Genomic DNA, 25,602 nt, shown 5'->3' with positions numbered 1-25,602 from the left:
GGCCGTGCGGGCTAATCCCGTATGTAAATGGCAGCCAATGGAGGGTGGTGTTGCGCGGGGCTGGGATTAGGGCCGGGGCGAATGGCTGGCAATCTTACTGGGATTACAGAACAAAGAGCCTCCCTGCGCTCCCGCTCTCGCTGCGCGCCCCGCGCCGCGCCCCGCCCTCCGCCGCAGCCCGCCGGGGGTGGGGGCCGCCGAGCGCCACCCCGCCGGCCGAGCCCGCCGCGGCCCCCTCCCCGCGTCCCCCGCCCCGCGCTCCCGGCCTCTCCTCCCCGTCCTCCCGGATTAATTAAGGAGGCAGCGGCGGGAGGCTGAGTCCTGGCCGCGGGCCGGGGCCGGGGCGCCACTGGCAGGAGCGCTTGGGGATCCTCCAAGGTAGGAGAAACTTTTGCGGGAGGCGGGCGCCCCGGCCCCTCTCCCCTCCTCCTCCCACCCCCGGGGCCCCCGCCCCTCCCCCTCAAGGTGTTACCAAAGCTCGTCCGGCTTTCGGGTGCATTGGGCGGCACGTGACTGGGATTATAATTCGGGCCCGGGGAGGGGAGGGACGGCCGCCCCCACCTGCCGCGGGGGTGGGAGCCGGGAGCTGTCACCCCCGGCCCCTGCGGAGGTGGGGAGCGCCCCGCGCGGGCAGCGGGCGCCCGCAGGCTGCTGCGGCTGGCGAATGAGGTCAGTTTTGCTGCCCGCGGCGACTGGCGCCAGGGTGGGAGCGGAGGGGGCTGGGAAGGCCGCGGCCCCCGCCCCCCCCACTTCCCCCTCCCCCTGCCTTCCTCCGGCTGGGCCGTTCCCTGGCCCGTGCCCCCCACTCAGGCCGAGTCCGACGCAGCGAGAACTGCCCCAGCTCGGTGGTTCCTGTTGGGGTCCCGTGGGAGGGGGCTGGCCTGAGCGGTGGCAGCTGGACCCGTGGCGGGGGAGGAGACTCAGAGGATGGCAGTGGGGGGCACAAAGGGTTCAGAGGAGCAAGTTGGGGGTGCCCCGTCTGGGTGGTCTCCGAGTTCGTGCAGATGGGTGGGGAGGCCCGTGGAGGGGCCAAGGTGCTGGATGCCCACCCCCATCCGGAGTCCCTGGGAATGACGGACTTGACGACTGTCCTCCTGGGCTCCCCAGCCCCAGCCTGCAGCCAGGGAGAGGGACAGTGCCTTGGCCTGGAGCCAGGGCAGAGGGGGACTGTGCAGCTGAGCGTTCTACCCTTCTGGCGGTGCTGGAGGAGGCTCAAGCTCTGGACATCTGGCCCTATTACCCACCTCCTAGGACCAGACCTGGGGTGGCAGGCTCTTGTGTCCCCATCGTAGCTCAAGTGAAGGAACTCAGCATGTAGGGGTCTCCTTGCTGAGCACGTGGGGAAAGCTCTACCCTTGAATGGGGTATGGGTCCCGTGATGTGGGGTATGGTGCATGGGGCTGCTCTGGGATTGCCCTGGGCCTGGTAGCAGGGGTAGAGGGGCAGGCCTGGACAGCTTCTGGAGGAGTGGGCATTGCAGGGGCTTCTCTAACTGCTCACAGCAAAAGAGGTGGCCCGAAGCTGCCCTGATCCCCTCTGGCCGTCATCTCCCTCTGTGTGTTGGTTGCCCTGTGGCTAGGACTGTAGGCACCTGGGCACTGGCCTGGGGTCCTCCAGGTTTGGGAGGTGCCTCGGGGCAGCCCATTTATTTCAGCAGCGTCATTCCCAAAGGGGAAGGGCAGCGGCATCGATTATTTGTTTGGAGCAAGAGGTGAGTAGCTGGGAGGCTGGTGGTTGCTGATGGGGAAGGGCTGGGCAGAAGGGCAGCAAGGAGGGGCGGTCAGGGCTGTAGTGAGCCGCCCAGTGCCGGGCCCAGGAGGGTGTGAGGTAGACTCTGCCCTCTTCTGAGCAGGGACTTGCGGACCAAGGGACAGGCCTGGCCCCAAGGTGGCAGGATATTGGAATCCCAACCTGCTTTTGGGACGTGGGAGGTTTAAGACCACACCCCATTCTGTAGCTTGTTCTGAGGGTGACCTAGAAAGTCGAGGTTCTAACTCAGAGGGTCCCAGAGGACCCCAGCAGAGGAAATGAGGAAGGGTTGGCGCTCTGTGGCTCCTCCTTCAAAACGTGGGAGAACTTGGGGCCGAAGGTTGCAAACTGGGTCTTGAAGACAGCATTGTGGGGCTTGGTTCACCTACTTAGGAGGACTGTTCTCTAGGTGCAGGAGGAAGCAGTGTCCTGTCACAGACACTTCTCATCTGCTCGTGTAAGGCAGTCCCCAGAGCCAGGCCAGCTTCCTGACACGATGGCGGTTAGTGCAGGATGCCTGGAAATGGTCAGAAAGGCAGGCAGTACGATAGGGGTCTTGGAGCAGCTGTTCGCGCAGCCTGCCTGTCTCCGGCAGCCAGGGCATCCACGCCTTGGTAGTGGCCCGGTTGTCAGAGACCTGGTGAGGATCTCAGGGTGACATGCTTTGTGATGGCTTGGGGCATTCATGTCCTAAGTGTGACCTTGGAACCACAGACCACCAGGGGTCTATCCTCATTCTGGGTTCTGGTTTGTCTCCTCCGGCTCTCATCTCCTACCCACTGCTCCTCTTCCCTGGAAGGTGCTTCTCACCCTTCCCCTGAGGGCTTCCTTTAATGGCCCTGCCTGGCTAGGGTGGGGGTAGGGGTTGTAGAATTTGCCTCTTTCCTCTCCTCCGTCAGGACTTAGCTGGTGGTCATGTCCGAGGGCTGGAAGCCTTCCTCACCCCCTGGGCTGGCCAAGGTGCTACCTCTGTGTCCCCATGACATCCTGTCCTTCCTCTGCCCCAACATTGATCTCACTCAAAAGTTAGACGTCTGTCTCCTCAGGTGCCTGAGGGATGAAAGCTTGCTTTTGGTTCCTGGTGCCCCAGGGCTGCCCCTCAGATAGTTGTCGAATGGCCCCTTGAGTGAAGCAGTGAATGAAATCCTGCTCCAGAGCCTCGGCCCTCATTGCTGAGCAGACTATCTCCTGTTGTTCCTAAATTCCCATTTCTGGGGCAGGGTCCTACGTGGTAGGAATCCCAGGGTCTTTCTCTGAGCTTCCTGCTCCCCATCCTCCGGGGCTCCCCTCTCCCCATCACCCCAGCCTGTCTCTCCCCAAGCCTGAGCCCAGGGCTTTGCTGCCTGGGTGTCGTCCATCCTGATTCTCTCAGTCCTCTGACCCTCGGCTGTTTGTGGGCCTCTCTGTCTTTGATGCGGGCAGCCAGGGACATAGCCGGGTTCCTTGGGGCAAGCCAGGAGTGTGTGTGCCCAGCTCTGAGGGGCCTGTGGAGGCCTCAGGGGGCGCCTGGGCACAGGACCTGCAGGGTTAGTTCGTGAACACCGGCAAGCAGAGCAAGGCCAAGGCCTTGGGACCTTCAGGAGGCTGTGGGACCCAAGAGACGGGCCCCTTGGAAGGGAATTTCGGGCAGGAATTCATAAGCGGGGGTGGAATGGTGGGAAGGATTGTTTTATGTGGGAGAAGGAAGCGGCGAATCTGGTCGGAAGACTGAGGTGTCTCCCCTGGGCCAGTGTGTGTAGGTGTCGGGGTGTCTAGGTGGGGCCCAAGGGGAGCCAGCCCCTCACTGGGTGCCCGGGCTCCTCGTTTGCAGGCATGCCTGGCTGGGACTACATGTGATCGTAATGTCCACTGGTGTAGACACTTTGTCATTTCAGACTCGGTGCTGTGGGTTATGGCTGGTGACAGCAAAGGGGCTCAGAGCCATGGGGGAGGGTAGTGCCAGGGACTGTGCCCTTGTTCTCTTTGGAGTGAGTTAGAGTTGCCAGATGAGCTGGGGACGGCTGTACTTTGTCCATACACGGGCTTGGGGTGATGGTGGTCTGTCTTGGGCCGTGAGCAGAGCTCTTGTCCAAACCCCCTTCCTCTGGGTCCCAGGCTGGGCCTGGCTGACCCAGAGCTAGTTGCGTGCCCACCTGTCTCCCTCCCTCAGGACCACCTGCTTCGGGTTGCCAGATTTAGCCAATAAAAATATGGACTCTCATTTAAATTTGGATTTCAGATAAGCATGGGATAATGCTGTATGGGGCCATAACTTATTCTAAAAACTTACTCGTGTATCTGAAGTTCACACTGGACTGGTGGTCTTGTATTTTACCTGGCAGCCCTACAGCTGCAGCCTCTGGGCAGTGAGACTGTGGGAGGCTGGGGAGGGGCTCAGGGCGTGGCTGGGGCCTGGATTCGGGGTCAGGGCTCAACCTGAGGCTCTGGGGATGGTCTGGAGCAAGTTTGAAACAGGCGACGCTGGTTCTCATTTCCTGAGTCGGGCTCTCTCCAGTCTGTGGTCCAAGGGTCCAGATCTCCTGTTGGGCCTGGATGGGGTTGGGGGGCTCAGGGGTCCCCCGTCTGGTGTTCAGAGTCTTCTCTGCCACTGTGGTCCATAGGGCGTCGTATTCAGAGACACTGGGTGGAGGGCAGAAGGTGCCAGGGAGCACCCTGTCAGACACCAGATTAGGATTTGCAGAGCCAGGCTGAGCACTGGGAGGCTGTTTCTGTGATGCCCCCACTTCGATGCTTAAAAATTCTGCCTCTGGGGCCCCTCGTAGGGGAGGGTCCTTGCCAGACTAGTCACGGGTTTGAGGGGCTGTCCCCTTGGAAGGACGCCAGATGAATACAGCACTGAGGTTGCTGGGAATTACCACCCCCCGTCATGCCGCCATGCAAGGCAGGACCCCCCCCAGCGCTTCTGCTGCACTGAGGCCCCTGGAATGTGAGGGGACCCACGGCCATGAAGTAAGGGGCAGAGTCTTGTGGTCCATGTCCCTTCCCCACCAGTCTGGGCCATGTGCTCACAGTTAACGTGACCCCCAGTCCTGCCCAAGCCCCAGGGTGGCACTGTGGTCTGGGGGCTCAGTGCTCCACGGTGGCTCCCCAGCAGGGGGTGCGGGTCATTAGGTGCAGGTGTGCAGTGGAGACGGGGTAGGAAGCTGGAGGGGAGAGGTCTGGGCCTGAGGACTTGGGGTCCTGGGCTGCCTGCAGGCGCTCAGCCAGGCTGTGTTCTTGGGGAGGGAGGGCCAGCTGTGAGCTGGGGTGGCTGGGGCATTGTCCCTCCTGGGACCTGTAGCTGGAGGAGACCCTGCAGGCTGCTCTTCTCCCGGAGGGTTGGATGGGACCAGGCCTGCTTGCTGGTTGGGTCTAGTGGAGTTTCAAGGTACATCTTCTGGTTGCTGGCAGAACCACCACAGAGGGGGTCTATGTCTGTCTGTCCATTCTTCTGTCTGTCGCTCCACCAGCCAGTGAGACGCTTGTAGAGGCACCAGGTCTGCGGGGTCTCAGTTGGGTCCTGGCATCCAGCCCCAGGCCGGCACGGAGGAGAGGCTCACCCCACATGTCCTTGTACGCGTTGTCAAGGTGTGAGGGCTCTCCAGGGACAGCCCAGGTCGTAAATGTGCTGTTTAAGGGGCTTGACCAATGTGCACACACACATAGTCCAACCACTGTCAAGACAGAACATTCCATCGCCCCCAAAGTTTCCTTCAAGCCCATTTGCAGCCAGCACCACCCCCTCACCCCCCCCTCCCCGCCCCTGCCGCCCCAGCCCCTGGCAACCACTGGTCTTCCAGAGTGTCACGTAAATACAGTCACCCGATTTGATGTTGACATGCCGGGAGTTGGTTCCTTTTGGTTGCTGAGTAGTGTTCCACTGTGTGGATATACCACACAGCTCCACCCGCTCTCCTGGCGCTGGAGATCCAGCGCACCTAGCAAGCCCTGCGCTGGCTCGGGACCACCCAGAGGAGGGGGTACCTTTTTCTCGTTTTCACAAAGGCACTGCCTGCACCCCATCTGCACCCCTCTGGAGAGCTGACCCTGAGCTAGGAGAGCTGCACCTCTCTGTCCGCAGAGCTGGAATTTCATCCTCTGTTTCTGGTGACTCACGCGTACGGCGAGCCCCCGATGAAATTACAGCTGCCTGTGGCTGCCCTCATGGCTGCGGTCCTCCGTGGTGCAGGTGGGCTGCTGGAACAGTTGATCCTCGGGGGCAGGGGTGGGCCTGGAGGGAGGGAGCTGTCTGTGCCCTGTGAGGTCCTGCCCGTCTGTCTGTGCCCCACTCCCCCGAGAGCCTGGGGGTCCTTGGCAGTGTGTCCCTGGTCTCCACTCCTGTAGCTTTTCAGCTTGGGGTAGAAATCCTGTGTTTTCCTGGAACAAGGGCAGGCCTTCTTTTAGGGGTAGGGAAGAAGGCCGGTGAGGCCAGCATTGCAGTCAGCAGCGTGATTTAGGGTCACACAGAACGGTATTCATCTGTTGTCTTTCCGAGGGGACAGCCCCTCAGACCCGTGTGTGACCTCGGGCGAGTGGCTTCACGTCTCTGCTTTGGTGTGCTCATTTGTAAACAGGAGAATGGAGCGTCTAGTTTGCAGGGCCAGCGTGAGGTTCAGCTGGGGTGACATGAGCCGGTGGGCTGCCACAGAGCCCTGGAGGGCCGGGGGGCCGTGGAAGGGGAGGGGTGGGGACACGTGGGCCTCCAGCTCTCTGTGCCCCCTTTGGGCCAGAGTAGGGCCACTTTTATTCGAGTTACCTGTTAGGGCTCTAAATAAAATGTTGGTGGACAAAACGTTTGCGATCCGCCACTGCCCGTGGTTGGCCCTGCGTGAACAGTGGCCGTCGTCCTGCATGTTCGTGTGGCAGTGCCGAGATGTTGGTGGGTCACGGAAGCTTCTAGTTGGCCGATTCCAGCTCTGCCGCCTGCCCGCTGCGTGGCACTTGCGAGGCTGCCCCGTCGGCTCAATTTGGCCATCTAGAAAAGAGAAGCAGCGGTTCCCTGCAGGGCTGTGGGTGGGCGTCGTGAGTGGCGTCTCCCGCGTGCAGGGGGCCTGTCGGTCGCCGGGGGTCGTGGCTTTCTGGGGAGAGGAGCTCCCTTGTGATGACGTGGCTGTCTGCGTGTTTTGAGAGATGTGGGGTGCTCACTTTGTTGTTTGTGAGGCAGCCATTGCTTTTGCCTGGTGAGCCGGGCTGCCCCCGCGCCTCCCTGCCCGCTCTTGCCCTCCACCCTCTCCCGTCCCCACAGGCTGGCCCTCCATGCGCCCGTGGGCTGTGCTCGGTGGAAAGCGGGGAGGCGCTGTGGCAGGAAGCCCTGTGCAGAGGGCGCTCAGGTGCTTCTGGGTGGCTCCCAGGAGCAGGGAGGACCCAGACCCGCCCACCCCCCCAGCGCTAGGGTGGTCCTGGCGGCTCCAAGGGGGTCTTGTGGCTGGGCCCGTCTGGCCCGTCCGGGAGCTGGTTTTCCAGGTGTGGTGGCTTTCAGCAGAGAGGCCCCGGGGGGAGAGAGGGCCCGTGGGAAGGAGGTGGTTGCCCCTGTTCTGCCTGTGCACCCTGGCTCCCAGCTGGGGCCGCACCCTCTGGGCCAGTGGGCTAGCCACATCTTCCCTCGGATCCTGGTACATCACTCGCCTGTGCGGGCGAGCCGCCCCCTGAGACATTCTGTTCTCAGCCCGTACAAGGGAGAGATGCCCTGGGGTGGAGGCCAGTGCCCCTCCTTGGGGGCTCCTTTGGCTGCCTCAGGGCTCCCCCACTTCGTAGCAGGGTGCCCTGGAACCCTGAGAGCCTTTGAAGCCAGACAGATGGGGGTTCAAGTCCAGTTCTACCACTGCCCTGCTGTGTGGCGTCAGGCAAGTGACTTCATCTCTGTGAGCCTCATCTGAACAAAGGAGGATGGTTATCCCTACGTTGTGGGGTTCTTGGGAGGATCACTGCCTTCAGTCCGGGGAAGCTGGTTGCCATCCCAGTTCAGAGCGTTTCCTCACCTTGTCACATGATGACCCCGGAGGCTGGCCCTTGAGGAGCCCCAGTCCTGCCCCGAGAGGACCTGGACACCCTCATTCCCTGCTCTGCTCTTAGCTCCTGCCTCTCCGGGACACACAGCCTCTGCCCAGGGAGCATGGAGTATGCTGTACCTTAATTTCTGCTGCTGCCAGCTGGGAAAACCCCATGGGTAGAACTAGTCCGTTCCCTGGGGCCGGGGCTCTCACATGTGCGTGAGGGCAGCCTGTAGGAGGTGACCTACCTCACTGGGCCCTGGAGGATGGGTGGGATTTGGACCCCAGAGTAGGCAGGGGTGGGCATTCTTGGGGGATGACAATGTAAGTCCAGAGACAGGAAGTGACAGCGTGCGTGTGGCCAAGAGAGCATTTTACTCCAGAAGGGGCAGGGCACCCCGTGGGTCCAGCATGGGCCGTGGTGTTGGGTGCAGGTGAGGACTTTCATCTGATGGCCTCCCGTCCAGGCTGGGCATGGTCAGGCCCTTCCTGCTTCTGTGGTCAGCCAGCCATGTTTTGGTGCCACCCGTGTTGAGCTTCCCTTGGTTTCTAGAACATTCCATGCTCCGTCTTCCCAATATGCTGTTGCTTCTCCCTTGAACATGTTTAATGCTCCCTGTCCATTTCGTTGGGCTAATTCTTACTTGCAGGCCTCAGCTTAGGTGTCGCTTCTCTCTGGAAGCCCTCCCTGACGGCCCCTCCCAAGTCTGTGTTAGGTGCCCCTCTGCCCTGCAGCCCTTGAACTTGCCCAGCGTAGCCCTCATCACACCCAGTGTTCCCGCTGTCCTCGTGCTTGTCTGTCCTCCTCTGGTGGGTCAGGGCCATGCTACCGTGTCCCTCTGCATCCCTGCCCCCAGCACCCTGCCTGGCACAGTGAGTGTTCAGGACAAACTGGTTAGGAAATTAGAAGCAAGTTAGGTGTCAGGGTATTCAGGGTGGGGGCCGTGGAAGGTCGGGGGGCTTTCCCTACCCTTCGATACAGCTCTTGCTGGCACGCCCCTTCCTCCCCAGAAGCTGCCTCTGCTGGCCTGGCTGTGGCTCTCAGGGTCATCCAGAGAGGGAGGGTGTGTGTAGGGGGTGCTGTGTCTCCCTGGGCCGGGTGCAGCCTGGTTTTGGGGGTTTCCCTGTTTGTGAAGGGCAGCTGGTTTGTGTGGAGAGAGCGCAAGTGTGGAGCCTCAGGACAGTTAATCCCCTGGGCTGTTGAGACACACGTGCTTTTGTGTGTGCACGTGTGTGTGTGCACGTACGTGTGGCATTCCAGAGGCCGCCGCTGGTGACTGTGCTGGATAACCTGACGTGTAGCTGAATCCTGACCGCCAGCTGGGGCCGAGTGCAGAGCCCTCTGGTCTGGGGCAGAGGGGCTGGGCTTGTCAGGTAGGAGTGCGTTTGGCTCCAGGTCGTGGAAGACCTGAGCCCAGTGGCTTATGCCAAGAGGGGCTTGTTCACTCCTCACGAGGAGAAGCCCGCGGGTAGGCAGTCGGAGGCTGGATCGGGACTCAGCGATGCACTTAGGGACTTGGTTCTTTTCCTCCCTAGCATGTTGGATTTTTTTTAGTTTAATTTAAAATTTTCTTTAAAGTGTACACTGCAGTGCATTTTCACGTATTCACAGAGTTGTGCAGTATTCACTGCAATCTAATTTCAGAGCATTTTCATCACCGCAAGAAGAAATGCTGACCCATCAAGTAGTCACCCCCTGTGCCCTCCTCCCCCCATCCGCTGGCAACCTCTAGTCTTTCTGTCCCTGTAGGTTTGCCTATTCTGGACATTTCCTATAAATGGAATCACACAATATGTGGCCTTTTGTGTCTGGCTTCTTTCTCTGGCATATTCTTTTCAAAGTGCATCTATATTGTAGCATACGTCATAATTTCATTCCTTTTTATGGCTGAATAATATTCCATTCAATGGATAGACCACATTTTGCTTGTCTCTTATTTGGTAGACATTTGGGTTGTTTCCACTTTTTGGCTGTTGTGATAATGCTGCTGTGAACACTTGTGTACAAGTGTTTGTGTCAACTATGTTGTCACTTCTCTTGGCTGAATACCTAGGAGTGGAATTGCTGGGTCATAATCGCAATTCTGTGTTTAACATTTTGAGGAACTACGGGACTACGTTCCACGGTGGCTGCACCATTTACATTCCCACCAGCAGTGTAATGAGGATTTCAGCTTCCACATCCTTGCCAACACTTGGTATCGTCCATCTCTTCGAGTATAGCCGTCTGAGGAGGTGTGAAGTGCTATCTCATGTGATTTTGGTTTACCACATTGGATTTTGTCTTCATGCTTATGCCTCATGGTCACAAGATAACTACATCTGTTCCAGCCCTCACACCCATAGTCCAGATGGAGAGAAGGAGTGAGAGAAGAATCCTACTCTCAAAGCTTTGCCTTCTTGCATGCTTTCCTCAGGGACCTCCAGTATTGCACAGGTCAGACCTAGATCAGATGGTGCCGCCTCACTGCAAGGGAGCTGGAAGACAGGCGCCAGCTTCCTGGCCTATTGGGGAGGAAGGGGGTTGGGAGTGCTAGTGGTTGAGCATTGCCTCTCTTTGCCCCTCATGGCCCAGACCAGTGTGAACGTCTTCATTTCTCCGGGAGCAAGAATAGGGATGTGGAGCCCCCAACAGGTAGGGTGGACACGTGGATCATGGGCACCTGGCTCTGTTGCAGCCCAGTCACCACTGCCCATCACATGCCCCCTGCCCTGGGCCCCAAGGGACCTCACCTTGTGGAGGGCAGTGTCAGTTACCTCCACGCACCCTGACTTCCCGCCTCCTCCCGTGACCTCCTTTCTGCTCAGCCCCTGAGGCTGTAGCCCAGGGCACGCTCACTCCTGCCTCAGGGCCTTTGTGCCTCCATGCAACTCAGAATGAGCTGCGGGTCGTCTCACCTTTCACACTGGCCTGGGCTGGAACTCCTGTACAGCTGGGGGAGTGGGGAGTGGCACAGCCATTTTTGGAAAAGTTTAGCATTCATTCATTCATTCATTTATTTTTGTTGACGTATAATCACACCATAAAATTCACCGTTTTAAAGTATTGTATTCAGTAGTTTTTAGTATAGTCAGAAGGTTGTACAACCGTCACTACTATCTAATTCCAGAAAATTTTTATCACCCAAAAAGAAACCCCATACCCATTAGCAGTCAATCCTCGTCCCCCACCCCCTGGTGACCACCAGTGGTATCTGTGTGGATTTGGGGCAGCTGTTGATAAAGTCAAACCTGCTCTCACCATGTGACCCAGCACTCCCACTCCTAGGCCTTTACTGTGAGAAAGGAAAGCTTAGGTTCCCATACAAACCGGAGGAGGAGAAATATCTGCAATGGCTGTATGCATAACTGCGCAAACCGGGAACAGTCTACATGTCCGGCCGGTGCGCGGTGAACCCTGGCACGTCCATGCCATGGAGTACGAGTCGGCGGTGGAGACGAACAAGCTCTTGACACAGACAACACGGGTGAATTGTGGGAGCACTGATGGCGTGAATGGCGGCGGATGGCGGGGGGGCCGTGTCCTCACAGTTGTGTTTATATGATATTTTGGGAAGCAGAAAGGTATAGGGACAGAGAGCAGATCAGGGGCTGCCTGGGTGTGGGGTGGGGTGGGTGACTTGGGCATGTTGATGGCACCACTGTGTCTGCTTGTGGGAATCTTGAGGGAATCTTACTGTGTGTCTGCTACATCTTGGTTTAAAAAACCCGCCTGAACTTGGAACCAGCCTTTCCAGACTAACCCCGCGTAGGGTTCACTGCTCCCTGTGTTCTGCTGGTGGCACTGTCCCTTTCACAGGTGACTTGGGTTTGGGTCTGGCTTTCAGGATGGCTCGTGTGACTTAGGCTGAGGGCTCCTTGGGGCCGCCTCCTGCCCCGTCCTCAGGCTCCCTTCTCCCGGCCTGTTCCCGAGTCTCCTGCTGGGGATGTGTGTGCTTCTCCAACATGGGCTCTTAGAGCTGGAAGACACCTTGGAATAGTTGACCTCTTTTCCTTTCCAGATGGGGAAACTGAGGCCCAGGGCTGGGAAGACCCTTGACTAGGGTTCCAGAGTTATAAGAATCAAGATCCAAAACCACGTCGTGACTGTGGGCCCAGGGCTCATGCGCTCCTGCAGGTGCCTCTGGGCCTCCCTGTCTGCCTGTTCCAGGAGGCTTGTGGGCGCATCGAGGCAGAACAGCTGGTGGGAGGTTTTGGAGCAGACCGTGGTGGCCGGGGTGGGGGCTGGGAGTGGGTAGGGTATCGAGATGGTCAGGGCCTCAGAAACACGCCAGATGAGGAGAGGAGAGTCCACAAAGAGACAGGGTGGCTGCAGATTCTGCCCAGAGGCAGGAGGGGGCAAGTGGTTGAGGGGGTGGAGGGTGAGAATGGCTGACGGGCCCCAGGGATAGGCAGGAGAGAGGGGCACTGGTTTCTGCCCCTGAGAGCAAGCCCGTGGCGTCCCCTCAGATCACCCTCAAGCCTCATTATGTGTCTAGCTAAATCCCAGCAGACGCGGTCCTTGGGGTCTGTGGGGTGGGGCTGATGACCTGGAAGACCCTCCTAAGGAGAGCCCTCAGGAGCCCCCAGGGGTGGGCAGATGGTGACGCTCCTAGGAGGGCCGGGCCATCGCACTGATGCAGGCTCTGGGTTTCTGCTGGTGTTGATGTTGAGTCACCGCCCGTGGGGCGGTATGCACCTTTGGGACACTGCTGAGAGGTCTGGAGAGTTCCAGGAGTGTGGGGGAGAGGCAGGCTTTGCACTGGCTCAGTCTGTGGGCACGGACCTGGAGCTGGCTCACGTCCCAGCACCCACTGCCACCTCGGGGAGCCAGTTCGGAGCTCTGTCAGCCCCGCGAAGAGGGTTCTCACTCCGCAGGCCTTGGAGAGCCAGAACCTCGGAGCAGAGTGGCTGAGGGCACGAGGCTGCCGGGGGCAGGGCCTGCAACCCCTCCCTGCGACCTGCACCTCTGTGGGGGCAGGGCTTTGGAAGAGGGTGACTTTCTCATCCCGGGCTTCAGGTGGGGTTCCTTTGTGGGTGTGAAACCAGCAACTCTTTGTGCCGGTTCCTTGGCGTGGCGTCCGCTGCCGCAGACCAGGGGGCAGAGTGGGCGACCCGGAGCCTGGGGTCTGCGTGGAGGGCTGGCCACTCTGGGATTCTCTGCTGTCTCCGTACCTGCCCAGCATCCTAGAAGGGCCACGTTCTTGGCAGCACAGGACCCCTTCCTGGGCCCTTGGCCCTGTTCTTGGCTCTGAAAATGACATCTCCATACCTGTGGGGTCCTTTATGGTTGTCCACGCCCACGACACCTCCAGCAAGCCCGCCTTGGGCCTCACTGCAACCCCAGAGAGAAGGCCTGGCCCCTATCCTGTAGCCCCTTGCCCTCCAGCGGGGAGGCAGAAAAGACAAGTTTAGAATAATGAGCCCGTGGGAGAGTCGCCCTTCTGCAGATATCTGCGTGCGAGTCACTGGGCAGCGAGCCGAGCCCAGGAGGGCTGCTCAGTGGTGTTATGGGGGGACTGGTGCGTGTTTGCTCCTTCCGGCAGACTTTGCTTTGAAGCTGACCCCTGCCTCTTTGGGCTGTGTGACCTTGCGCAAGTTACTCAGCCTTCCTGAGCATCCGTGTCCTCATCTGTCAGTTGGGGAGAGGACCATTGTACTTGTAGGGTTGCCATGGGTAGTGGGGGAAAGAAGGCTGCTAACAGCACAGCTCTCGGGAGTCACATGGCTGTGATGACAACGATGGCTGTAATGTGGCCGAGGCTTCAGGGGAAAGTGGGGTTCAGCTAGGCCTGAGGCCAAGACGGGGTTTAGGTAGACTCCACTGGGGCCTGGTTCTCACCTCCCACCACTGCTCTGTGAGGGAGGAAGGAGCAGGGTGCCAAGGATGTCTTTATCTTTATTGGAGGAGGAGACTGAGGCCCAGAGAGGGGAAGCAAGTGGCCCAGCATCACACAGCCACTGGGGCAGCAGAGCCTCCACTAGACCCTGATTGCCTGAGGGTCCGTACACGCTCCTGAGACCACGGGCTGTGGTGAGGGCTGCCCTGTCATCAGTTGGGTTCTAGGGAGGCGACGATGTGGCCTGAGCTGGGCTCCTCCAGGCTCTCCCCGTCCCTGGGGTTGGGAGAGAAGGGCAGGCAGGGGTCACCTTGGAGAGTCACACCACCTGGTCTGGCTAGAGCTTTGGGCGAGCCCCGGGTGGTCGTGTGGAGCGAGGTGGCCAGGCTCCCCTCGCCCAAGTGCGGGCGGAGGTGGGAGTGAGGAGCGTGGAGAGGCAGGGTGGTGAGTGTGTGCACAAGCCGCAGAGGCTCGAGAGGGAGCCGTCGGTGGAGCAGAGAGTGCACGTGGCACGGGGTCCTGGCTCCCAGGAGGTCCCGCTGGAGTCGTGGGCCGGTCCCTTACGTGCCAGGCCTCAGTTGTCCAGCGTGCCTGTGCTGCCTCCTTCCCAGGGTGCTGGGGCGTCAGACATGATAGTGGGGGAGCTGTGACGAAGGGAGGGGGTGACTGTGCGTCTGTGAGCGTCCAGCCCAAAATAATTCGTGTCATCCCCCGGGCACTGGGTCGTTTATGGGCACCAACTGCCTGATCCAGCAGGGGCAGAGACTTCCCCACAACACCCCAGGGTGGACTGTGTGCCCCTGTCTTCCCCATCTGGTGGCGTTCCTTGCCTAGAGTGCATAGTGAGCCTGCAGCCCATACTTAAGTACAGTGGTCCCCACTTTTCTGTGGGGGATACCTTCCAAGGCCCCCAGTGGATGCCTGAAACTGCGGAGAGTACCGAACCCTATATATACCATGTTTTTTCCTATACATAGATACCAAAATAGGCTTAATTTATAAGTTAGGCACAGGAAGAGATTCACAACAATAACTTCTCTTTAGCGTATCCAAATTACCAGCATCACTACTCTTGTGCTTTGGGGCTGTTATTAGTAAAATAAGGGTGACTTAACACCAGCACTGTGATACCTTGACCGTGGATCTGACAACTGAGATGGCTACTAAGTGACTGGGGGTGGGGAGCGTCTGCAGCATGGATCTGCTGGACAGAGGGGTGAGTCACGTCCAGGGCGGGATGGGGAAGGAGCGAGACGGCTCGAGATTTCATCACGCTACTCAGAATGGTGAGCGGTTTAAAACTTAGGAATGCGTTTGTTTCTGGAATTTTACATATAATACTTTTGGACCGTGGTTAACCGTGGGTAACTGAAACCGTGGAAAGCGAAACCACTGGTAAGAGGGCTAGTGTATTTGTGGGAGAGAGGAATGGGGCTTCAGGCGCTGTCAAGTGTTAGCTGTGATGTGTGCGTGCATGCAGGAGCACCAGAGGAGGGCAAGGCCTTGAGAGGCGGCAGGTGTTGGTGACAAATACCTGATGAACAGATGGCTGAACAGAGATGGCCTTCTCTTTAACGTGTGGGTCCCCATTTATCACCTTCAGCTTCTCTTTCCCCACCTGGGCGCTCCAGGGCAGGGACTGGGCCTGCTTCTCATCTCCATCACCTGGAAGATGCCCCTGCAGTCAGTCAGTGTCCCACGGTGTCTGGCAGGTGGGTGTGAGGCCCAGGGAGGTGGCGTGGAGAGTGCAGGAGGAAAGGGTCCTGCAGGGTGTGGCGTTGGGATTTAAAGGAGCAAGAACAGGGGTGAGGGGGCTGGAGGGCGTTCGGGTAGGGGGCAGTGCCTGTGGACAGGCCAGAAATCAGGAAGGGACGTGCAGGGCAGGGTGACTGGTGAGTGCTCTGGAGTGGTCAGGGCGGGGGTGGGGCCTGATAGCGGGGGTGTCGTGGTGGAGGTGAGAAGGCCCTTGGAGAACTTCTAGCCCGAGTTCTGGCTTTACAGGGAGACTGATGCCCAGAGAGGGCAGTGCCCAGGCTCCACTGTGTGGGGTGGCCTCTGGAGTTAGAGGCCAGGTCCCCTGAACCCCAGCCCCCCACAGGGCATGGCCTTCCCTGGGACCCTTGCCCCCCGCCCCGGCTGGGGGTCCGGGCGCTGGGTGAGTAGATGCCAGCAGGACGAGGGAGAGAGTGGGCCGGCTCAGGAGGCGGGCCCGGGGTGCAGGCTGGGTGGGGCCCAAGAGCCAGCACCCACCGGGAGGAGCTCTTTGCTGCCCAGCCTCTTCCCGACGCTCCTTGTGCGCGTTGCTCCTCCCTCTGAGAAGGCCTATTTACGTCTGGCGAGGGGGCTCTTGGGAGACGGAATCACCCCGGGGGCTGGCAGCACCCCACTGCTGGCTTCTTCCCACTGTCTCCTGACCCCCAGCCCCCAGGCAGATGCTCAGAACCAGTCCTTACTTACACGTGTTTACACAGCGATGAGCTGCCGAGGGTCAGCCAGAACCGGGGGTGGGGTGCCAGGGTCCCCCGATGCCCAGCTGAGCGCCGGGCCTGCATGTCCCACCCAGGGCCCCCGAGTTGGGAGCAGAAATGTCATCGTGCTGCCCGTCGGGAGACCTGCTGCGCCAGCCCAGAGGCGAGAGACGCCGCGATGGCGGGGAGGACGGTGGCTCCGTACGTGGTGTCAGCTGAGGCACTCCTCACCAGATCGCTGCCATTCCTTAGCGAGCGCCCGTGAGCTCGGCCCGAGCCAGACGCTCCTCACACCGTGGCCGTGCGGTCCTCACGCTGCTGAGAGCCGCGGAATTGGTGGCGCTGTCTTCTCATGAGAAAGTGAGGCGTGGTGGTGAGTGCCTCGATGGAAGGCACCGGCTGGTCATAGCTGGGCAGGGACGTGAGCCCAGCTTTGGTGGACCCCAGAGCCCGGGCCTTCCCCTCCGAGTGAGGAGGGGCAGCCTGGTGCGGACAGGGCGGCAGACTGGGCGTGGTGGGCTGGAAGTGCCGGGAGGACCTCGGGCGCCAGGATGGTGGAGTTTGGCTAAGCTTCATGTTGCGTCTGCCTCCCTCCCAGTATGTCTGGAGAGCCTGCTGTGGTTCTGGGGACAGGTGAACCGAACAAAAGCCGGCCTCTACGTGTGCACATTGTCTAGGGGAGGATTGGCCTGTGGTCCCCTCTGCTCTCACACACACACGTCCCCGTCGATGGAATAAACTGGCCGTGGGATGGGGACCCTGCCTTGTCCTGGATTGTCCAGAGAGCAGAGGGCCTGGGAGTAGGGGCTCTTGGGCCTGTGTCCTGAACTCAGAGGCTTTTGGGATCCGTCCGGAGGAACCTGGGTGGCCTGGCCCCGGCTGAGATGCTGTGTGTCTGTCTCCATCCAGCCGCAGTGGTTCTGGTTTCCTCATCCTGAAGAATGAAGCCCTTTGAGCCCTCTTCCTCTCTCTTCTCTACCCGCTTTCTGGCGCAGACTTCACGGCCTCCACCTCTCTCTCCTTCTCAGCCCTGGCTTCCTCAACCAGCCTCCTGACTCTGACCCCCACCCCCGCCCCGTCCTTTCCCCTCCCCTGACTCTCTGATCTCCATGGTCCTCAGTTTTCCTCTGATTTCTCCCTCTACAGGAGTTCTCCCCAGGCAGTCTAATCCTCGCGGGGGCCTTTGCTGCCCCTCTGTCTCTCAGATCTTGTCTGTTCAGCCCAGAGCCCCCCACAAGCCCCCAGCCCCTGATCACCCACAGGACACAGGCGGCCCTTCAGACCCCAGACTCGGCCTCTCAGCCTCTTCTCTTCTGGCCTCCCCTCTGCTGTTCCCTGCTGATCTCAGGGCACCAGCATCCACTCTCTCGGAGCCAGAAACCTGGGCGTCACTCCAGACGCCGCCTTCTCAGGACTTCCCATCCACTTGGTCATAAAGCTGTGCTCTTCTCTGTGGTCAAGTCCACCCTCTCCTCCATCCTTCTGCTACCATCTACCTCAGACCTGGCCGTCTCTGGCCTGGACTGTTGCAGACGCTTGGTAGCCACCAGTTCCCTGGCTCCAGTGCTGCCCCTATAGTTCACCTGCCGTATCCTGCCAGAATCCCTTAAACTGACCACGTCCTGCCCCCACTCCAAACCCTCTGGTGGTTCCGGTCCCCTAAATGATGGCCTTCTGAGGTCCTTGACCTCATCGCTCACTGCTTCCTTCCCTGACCTGGATGTTCCAGCCGTGCAGAGCCAGGCCCAGTGCCCCCACATCACCCACCGCCCTGTTCAGGCCCGGCTGAGACGCGTGGGCGGCCCGGCTGGTGGTTGTGTTTCCTGGGCAGCCAGTAGTTTGGCACTCCTTCAGACAGGTCTTACTGCATTTGCTCAGCGGCTATTTCCAGGGAGGTGGGTGTGGCGGAGGCAGGGCGGTCGACCCCCTTGTGGATGAGCCGTGCCTGCGCACAGCTCCCTTGGCTCTGCTCCTCCCTGCAGACTCCTGCTCCCTGTGACATGATGTTCCTCTCAGCTCAGGTGTCACCTCCTCCGAGGAGCCTGCTGTGACTTCCCCACCCACCATCCTGTCCTGCTTGCACGTCGCTTCTTTTTGTCTTTAACTGAAGTATAATTTACTTGTAGTAAAACACATAAATCTTAAGTGTCCAGCATGACGAGTTTTCACCTGGGTATACAGCCATGTAACCGCCACTCAAATCAAGGTGGATCATACTGTGTTTTAATTGTTTCTTTAATAGTCTGTTTTATCGCGATTATCCTCTCTTTCCACCCTGGGACTCTCTCAAGGGCAGGAGCGCCTGCTGTCTGTCCAGCGCCATGTAGAACAAAGTGTGATGGTGTTGGTGTGTGCGCCCACGAGTTGGGGGCGTGTGTGATGGGGCTGTGGCCATGGGAACGTGTGTGGCGAGCCTGGCCAGGGCCACCTCTGCAAGGCCGGGTGCCCCGTCCTCAGTTGGGAGAGGGTGGGTCCACTCCCCAGTCCCGGGCCTCTGCAGGGAGAGCGCCCGCCCGGGGAGCCCCGAGGCCGGCAGCCGGGAGATTAGTCTCCAAGGCCACGACGCCCGTTGCCATAGGCACGCGGCCCCGAGTCAGGATTGCGATTGCTCATCCTGGTCACGCAGGCGGAGGGAGCCAGGAGCCAGGTGCCGGGTTTTAAATATCGGGGTGGAAACTTGACCCTGGAGAGCTGTCTGTCCCCAGAGCCTGGCCTCACCTCCTGGCGGGGCAGGCACGGGGCAACCCCGACACCCCGTCCTGCCAACAGCATCCCTCCCATCTCCTCTGGGCGGCGGAGAAATGGCGAATCCTGAGTTTGAGGGTTTCCTTCATTGTGTTAGTTCCCCGGAGCCCGGGCATGGTCCCAGCCTGGTTCTGGGGAGCCGGGTTTGAGAGGGCCTCGGACCAAGAGGAGATAGGGCTTCCCCCGCCAGGCCACAGGTCTGCCCCTGCCCCAGCTCCTCCTCCTCCGAGGCACAGGAGGCTCCCTGTTTGCCCCAGGAAGCGGCCCGAGGCGTGTGCTGCTCTGGCTCTGCCCTCTGCCCGGACAGGCCCGTTTTCCTGTCTTGGGGGCGGGCAGCTGTGCCTGTTGGTTGGTTATTTTTAAATTGTTTTTTGTAAGAATGAGGTTTCTGTTGTTTCTTTCCGGATTGCAGAAGTGAAGCCTACTTCTGTAAGATGATTTACAAAATGCAGAGAGGTGGAGGGAAGAAGAGTCACTCGTGGGTCCAGCCCCCGAGAGGGCCCGTGTGGAGTGTGCGTCCCAGGCGTCCCGCGTGTACCGAGGCTGGTGGGCTGTGCGGGGTCGGTGTCAGCCCTGGGGGCACTGGGGCTGTCCACTGGTCCTCTAAGTGTGTGGTGTGTGTGTTCACGGATGCCTAACATGCTTTGGTGAAATGCCTTTGCACATAAGTCTTTGTGTTTTGGTTAATTTTCTCAGGGTAAATTGATAGAAGTAGAAGTAGCAGATCAGGGCCGGCCCCGTGGTTTGGCGGTTAAGTGCGTGCGCTCTGCTGCTGGCGGCCCGGGTTCAGATCCTGGGCGTGCACCAACGCACCACTTCTCCGGCCATGCTGAGGCCACGTCCCACATGCAGCAACTAGAAGGATGTGCAGCTATGACATACAACTATCTACTGGGGCTTTGGAGGGAAAAAAATAAATAAATAAAATCTTAAAAAAAAAAAAAAAAAAAAGAAGTAGCAGATCAAAGGGCTGCCTCGGGCCGGCCCCGTGGCTTACCAGTTAAGTGCGCGCGCGCTCCACTACTGGCGGCCTGGGTTTGGATCCCGGGCTCGCACCAACACACCTCTTGTCTGGCCATGCTGAGGCCGCATCCCGCATACAGCAACTAGAAGGATGTGCAACTATGACATACAACTATCTACTGGGGCTTTGGGGGGAAAAAAAAGGAGGAGAATTGGCAATAGATGTTAGCTCAGGGCCAGTCTTCCTCAGCAAAAACAGGAGGATTAGCATGGATATTAGCTCAGGGCTGATCTTTCTCACACACACACACACACACACACACACACACAAAACAACAACAAAGGGCTGCCTCACCGGAGATCCCAATACCTGATGCCTTTCTAAAACTTTTTTTTTTTTTTTTCTTTTTTTGCTGAGGAAGATTCACCCTGAGTTAACATCTGTGCCAGTCTTCTGCTATTTTGTATGTGGGATGCCGCCACAGCATGGCTGCCGTCCAGTGGTGTAGGTCCACGCCTGGGAACCAAACCTGGGCTGCCAAAGTGGAGCATGCCGAACTTAACCACTAGGCCACAGGGCCGGCCCCTCTCAAGCTTTTTATTGAGGAAAAAGGGCTATTATAAGTCAACAGCTTAACACATTTTTAGAAACCAAATCACCCAGGTAACCAGTGCCCAGATCATGAAACAAAATACTCCCAGCCCCCCAGAAGCCCCTTTCATGCCCCGTTCCAGCCATAACCCCCCCAGATGCCCGCCATCCTGACTTCTAACCTTAGAGTCCAGCCTGTGTTTGAGCCTTCCGTAAACGGACTCCTGCAGCGTGACCTTGCACACATGGGTTCTTTCAGCGTATGTGAGGGTCAGCTGTGGCCTGGTGTGTGTGGTGGTTCGTTCGTGTCTGATGTCTGTCGACAGGCTGGGCGCCAGGGAGAGTGCAGCGGGGACAGACATGCGGGCACTACGCTGAGCAACGTACCGTCTGAGTGATTGTCCGTTTTCAAAGAAATAGAGTTGATTTCCCTGCAGGCCTGCCCTGGTGTCTAGGGAAGATTTGCAAGAGCCAGCACGGCAGTGAAGCGCAGAGGAGCCCTGGCTGTGTTGTGTGAACCTGCGCCAGGGTGCAGGGTCGGGGTCCAGCCCGCCCCGTGGGCCCTGGTTTCCACAGATGCACGTGGAGGTGTGGAGGAGGGTCCGTCCTGCTCTGAGCGCCGGAGGCTGTGTATACTTCGAAGCGCTGAGAGTTTGTTTCCTCACGTGCGTGAGGTCTCTGCTCCTGCGATCCTCTTGTCCGACCTGCTCTCTTTGTGCGTAACGCAGGTGAGACCTGTCCTTGACCTCTGCCCGCCTAACCCCAGGCCAGGTGACTCGGGGAAGGGTCCTTGCAGGTGGTGCCGTCTCTCCTTGAAACAGGTGCACACGCCCTCTTTAAAAGGTCTTGGTAAGTGGGTGACTGTGCTTGAGAACCCCAAGGAGGGGACTCCAGGGCCTGCGCGGCAGCCTGCTCTTCATGTGGGGCAGCCCTCCCGGGTGGGAAGTGTTTCTTTGTGTTGAGCCAAAGCCTGTATCCCTTTGACTTCTCCCAGTGTGATGTGAACGGGCCTGTGCTTGCTGCGGGCCTGAGGAGCCGGTCGTGGACTCGGCCCGGGGAGACGTGGGCATCCCCAGGGCTGGCGTGGTGGATGCTGCCTGACAGCGCTCAGTAAATTGTGGCAGCCACTGTGGTTATTGTATTTCTTGATTGTGGTAAAGTACACATCACACAAAATTCACCATCTTTCAGTGTACAGTTTGGTAGTTAGGTACCTTCACATTGTCGTGCAGCTGATCTCCAGAGCTTTTTCATCTTCCCAAACTGAAACTGTCTCCATTAAACAGTAACTCCCCTTCCTCCTCCCCAGCCCCTGACACCCATCGTTCTACTTTCTGTCTCCATGAATTGGACAACTCTAGGGAACTCATATAAGTGGAATCATACTGTATTTGTCTTTTTGTGACTGGCTTATTTCACTCAGTGTAACGTCCTCAAGGTTCATCCACGTTGTAGCATGTGTCAGAATGTCCTTCCTTTTTAAGGCTGAATAACATGCCATTTTATGCGTAGACCACATTTTCTTTATCCATCCATCCATCAGTGGACACTTGGGTAGCTTCCACCTTTTGGCTGTTGCAAATAATGCTGCTGTGAACACAGGTGTACAGATATCTCTTTGAGACTATTATTATTTTATTATTATCATCAGCATCGCTATAATGTAGGATCTCAAACCTGGAATGGACCTGGGAAGCCACCTCTTTCAGTCCTGTGTCCAGTCTGTCCATCCAGCATCCCACAGAGCTGTCTTGGGTGTGTGCCAGGAGGGGATGGGAGCCCTCTGACTGTGAGGGCCAGGAGCTGGGGTGGCTTAGGGTGGAGGAAAGAAGCTTCCTGAGGGGGATCATGGCAGAGGGAAGGACAATCAGGCATCCCCTGTGTCTCCAGATGCCCCACTAAGACAGAAGCAGGTGGGGGCAGCGGTGGGAGAAACTCGAATTTGAAGCTTGGACAGATGTTCGTTGATGGCAAGGATTGAGGGACAGTGGAATTGATTAGGAGAGTCTTGGAGACTGAGGCCTTTAAGAATAGATTGCAATTCAGCTAGCATGATTTAGTCCTCCTGACAGTGCAGTGAGGTGGGTCTGCTTTGCCTAATTTCACGCGTGAGGTAAGCGCCGTGCGGGGAGGTGGAGAGCTTGCTCGTCAGACCAGCTCCCTGGAAGGTGGGGCTTTTCTCTCCTTGAACAGGGCCCAGTGCCAGGGCTTTTAAAAGGTTACTGGATTGTTTTATTTTATTTATTTGTATTCTCCCTTGTTTCAGAAGTGATTTGAAAGACTTAGAAGGAAACATAAACTATAGAAAGATGGTTTAAAGACACGGTATACAAAGGTTGTGGCCTGAAGTGGAGCCAGAGTGGATCCAATGTGAGCGTGCGTGCCGTGGGGTCTGCTTCAGCTGGGAGTCTGCAACCCAAGTGCCCTGACGAGCAGATGTTTTGGAAGTGAGGGGTTTATTTTCTCCTCTAACGAGAAGTCTGGAGATGGGTGGTCCAGCCCTGGGGCAGCAGCTCGGGGACATCACAGAGGCTAGCACTTCTGTGCTCTGGCCTGCCATCCTCCATGGTGGCTCTCGTCGCCCTGGCCTGAAGGGGCTGCTAGCCGCCAGGCAGTGGGTGGAGGAGACTGGGCAGCCAGCGCTGCCGTGTGGGCAGGGAGAGCAGGGTCCAGTGGGGTTTGAGAGGGCCGGCTGCAGTGTCTGCCGCAGAATCCTTGACTCGTGCTGTGGGTAGACCACCACGCGGGACGGACATTCTCTCGCTGCCAGGTGGAAAGGGAATCGTGGTCTGTTATAAAATAGACCAGGAGACAGAAACAGCTAGGTGACCTTACAACTGGTAACGGCTGACTTAACCAGGGTGCTTTTTTATCTTTCAAAAAGTGTGACGTCAAGCGTGATGAGTTTTTCTCTGTGTACACGGCTGCAAGGAAAAAAAAACCTCCACTGAAAGTGGCTCAAGAACTATGGACGTTTATTATCCAAGCCAAAGCCCGGAGGGGGCCGCTCCGGGGTCGTAAAGGGCCAGGTTCCTCCACGAGTCCCCTCTGATGTCCTCCACGGGAAGGCTTCACCTCCTGGGCTAGCCCCTCTCGTGGTCCCCAGATGGCTGTCATGGCTGGGGGAGTCACATGCAGGAGGAGGACACCCCTGGCTTCAGTGCCTTTCCGAGAGCAAGGAGAACTTCCCTAGAAGCCCCTTGTGTCTCTGAGGCCAGAACTGAGTTGCATGCTTCTCCTTAAGCCAGTCCCAGGTAAGGGAATGGGGTTACCTTGATCTAAGCTGTAGAGAATCACCGAGATTTGCTGCCCCAAGCGCCTGTCTTTAGATGCCAGGACACAGTGGGGCTCTGTTAGCAGGGAGCGGGCAAGGGATCTGGGGTCAGAGCCAGGAGTGGGACTCGGCGTCTTGACCACAAGTCTGGACTGCCTTCCATTGCACTGTGCCGGCATAAGACCCCCGCCCGCAGCCTGCCTGCTGCAGCAGTGAGTGGACTGTGGGGAGGGGCAAGAACTGAGGGCCCTGGGCAGTTCCGTCCCCGCTGGGGAGCCCCTGGGATGGGAGATGGAGTTTCCAGTGGGGGGTGTTGTGGCTGCTGTGGGGGAGGGCTGCCCCTCCCCTAGGAGGAGAGAAACGTCTTTTTGTTTATTCTCTCAAGCATCTTTCAAGAAACACGAGCATATGGCCGTGAAGGCGCGGGGGTGTGTTTGGGCGATGGATGCCCCTGTCTTTGCCCTTTCCGTGGTGGTTGAGTGAATTTTTTTTTGCCGGCTCCAGTGACCAGCTGGGACACAGGGCAGTGAGACTCGAGTCAGAGGTGCTCCCCCGGCATGCAGAAGAATCCAGCTCTTTCCATTGGTGGTTCCTGGGGCTTCCAATGGGGAAGGGATTGTAGAACTTTCTGGCAAACCCAAGCCTGAGCTTCGCAGAGGTCTGAGCTAAGGACTGTGTGTCCAGGGGGTTGAGGACGTGGACCAGGACTTGGGGGGGTGTGGGGAGGGAAGGGGTTCTGCGTTCATTCCTGTGGCTGCTGTGACAAATGACCATAGACTTGGTGCCTTAAAACAACTGAAATTTATTCTCTCAGAAGCAAAGTCAGTACTGCTGGGCCCAAATCGAGGTGTCAGCAGGGCCGTGCCCCACTAGAGGCTCTACAGGGATCCGTTCCCGGCCTCTTGCAGCCCCCGGTGGCTGTGGGCATATCTGGGCTTGTGCAGCAGCACTCGGTCTCCAGGGCCGGCGTCTTCAGGTGTCTGCGCCTGTCTTCGTGAGGCCTTCTCTTCTGTATGTGTCGTAGCTCCCTCTGCCTCCTCATAAGGGCACACGTGATGGCATTTGGGGCCCGTCCGGATGATCCAGGAGGATCTCTCCATCTCAAGGCCATTGAGGTAATCCTATCTGCAAAAGCGGTTTTTCCGTATAAAGTGACATTTCAGGTTCTGAGGATTAGACGTGAATGTCTTTGGTGCCGTTTTTGAGCCTTCCATGAGTCCCAAAGGACCAATTTGAGAGCATTCTTGTGGACGGCCTCCTGTGATATGTACCGGCTGCGAAAAGGAGAGCAAGTGGAGCTCCCCACCCCTTCTCTTCCCGCCTCAGCTCTGCCCCACACGGGGGCCTCGCGCACGTGCCTGTGGATGCCCCAAACATATCCAAGCTCTCGCCACTCCCAAACAGTGGCCCCTTGTACCTGCGTGATCTGCCCTCGGTGTGTTGGTTATCTATCGCTGGGTAACAAGTAGCCCCAGCTTAGCGGGGTCATAGCACGCTGGTTTCTCGTCTGAACTTCTTGAACCTGGGGCTGGACTGGGCTCGGCTGGGGGTTCTTCCTCAAGGCCTCTCCTCCAGGTGCCGTCCAAAGATGGCTGGGGTGGGTCGTTGAAGACTTCCTTCCTCACTGGTGCGGTGGCTGGCCTGGGGAGGCGGTCTCCTCGGGCGTCTCTGGACTCACGTGCTCCTCCAGCACGGTGGCTTCAGGATAGCCGGACTTCTTCTACGCGACTCAGAGCTCCCGGGGTGAGCATCTCAGGGAGTGAAGCTGGGAAGCAGCTTGGCGCCTTTTGGGACTTGGCCTTCAAGGTCACGTGGTGGCACCCCAGAGCGCTCTTGGGTGGAGGTGAGTTATTAAGGCCTGTACTCAAGAGGGGGATTGAGTGTCTCCACTTAATGGGAGAGTGGCAGAGAATTTGCTGTCATATTTAAAGCCACCACAGGAAGACAGCAGAGAAGAGGCCCCTGGGGGCCCAGAGTGGGGATTTGCTTACCCCGTGGATTCCGGGGCCCTGAGTACCCAGAA

General features: G+C 58.5%; 1 protein-coding gene across 1 annotated transcript in view; it reads left to right on the top strand.

Annotated features, from left to right (window-relative positions):
* Window positions 1-180: 180 nt before the first annotated feature.
* GTF2IRD1 (GTF2I repeat domain containing 1) overlaps window positions 181-25,602 on the top strand; it is a 114,719-nt gene continuing 89,297 nt past the window's right edge. Inside the window, exon 1 of the mRNA XM_058568948.1 lies at window positions 181-378. The gene's annotated coding sequence lies outside the window, so the exon portion shown is untranslated. The remainder of the gene's footprint in view (window positions 379-25,602) is intronic.

The sequence above is a fragment of the Diceros bicornis genome, chromosome 26, assembly GCF_020826845.1.
Source record: "Diceros bicornis minor isolate mBicDic1 chromosome 26, mDicBic1.mat.cur, whole genome shotgun sequence".
Taxonomy (NCBI): Eukaryota; Metazoa; Chordata; class Mammalia; order Perissodactyla; family Rhinocerotidae; genus Diceros; species Diceros bicornis.
The sequence above is the reverse complement of the archived record's forward strand: the minus strand, read 5'-3'. Positions and strand labels throughout refer to the sequence as shown.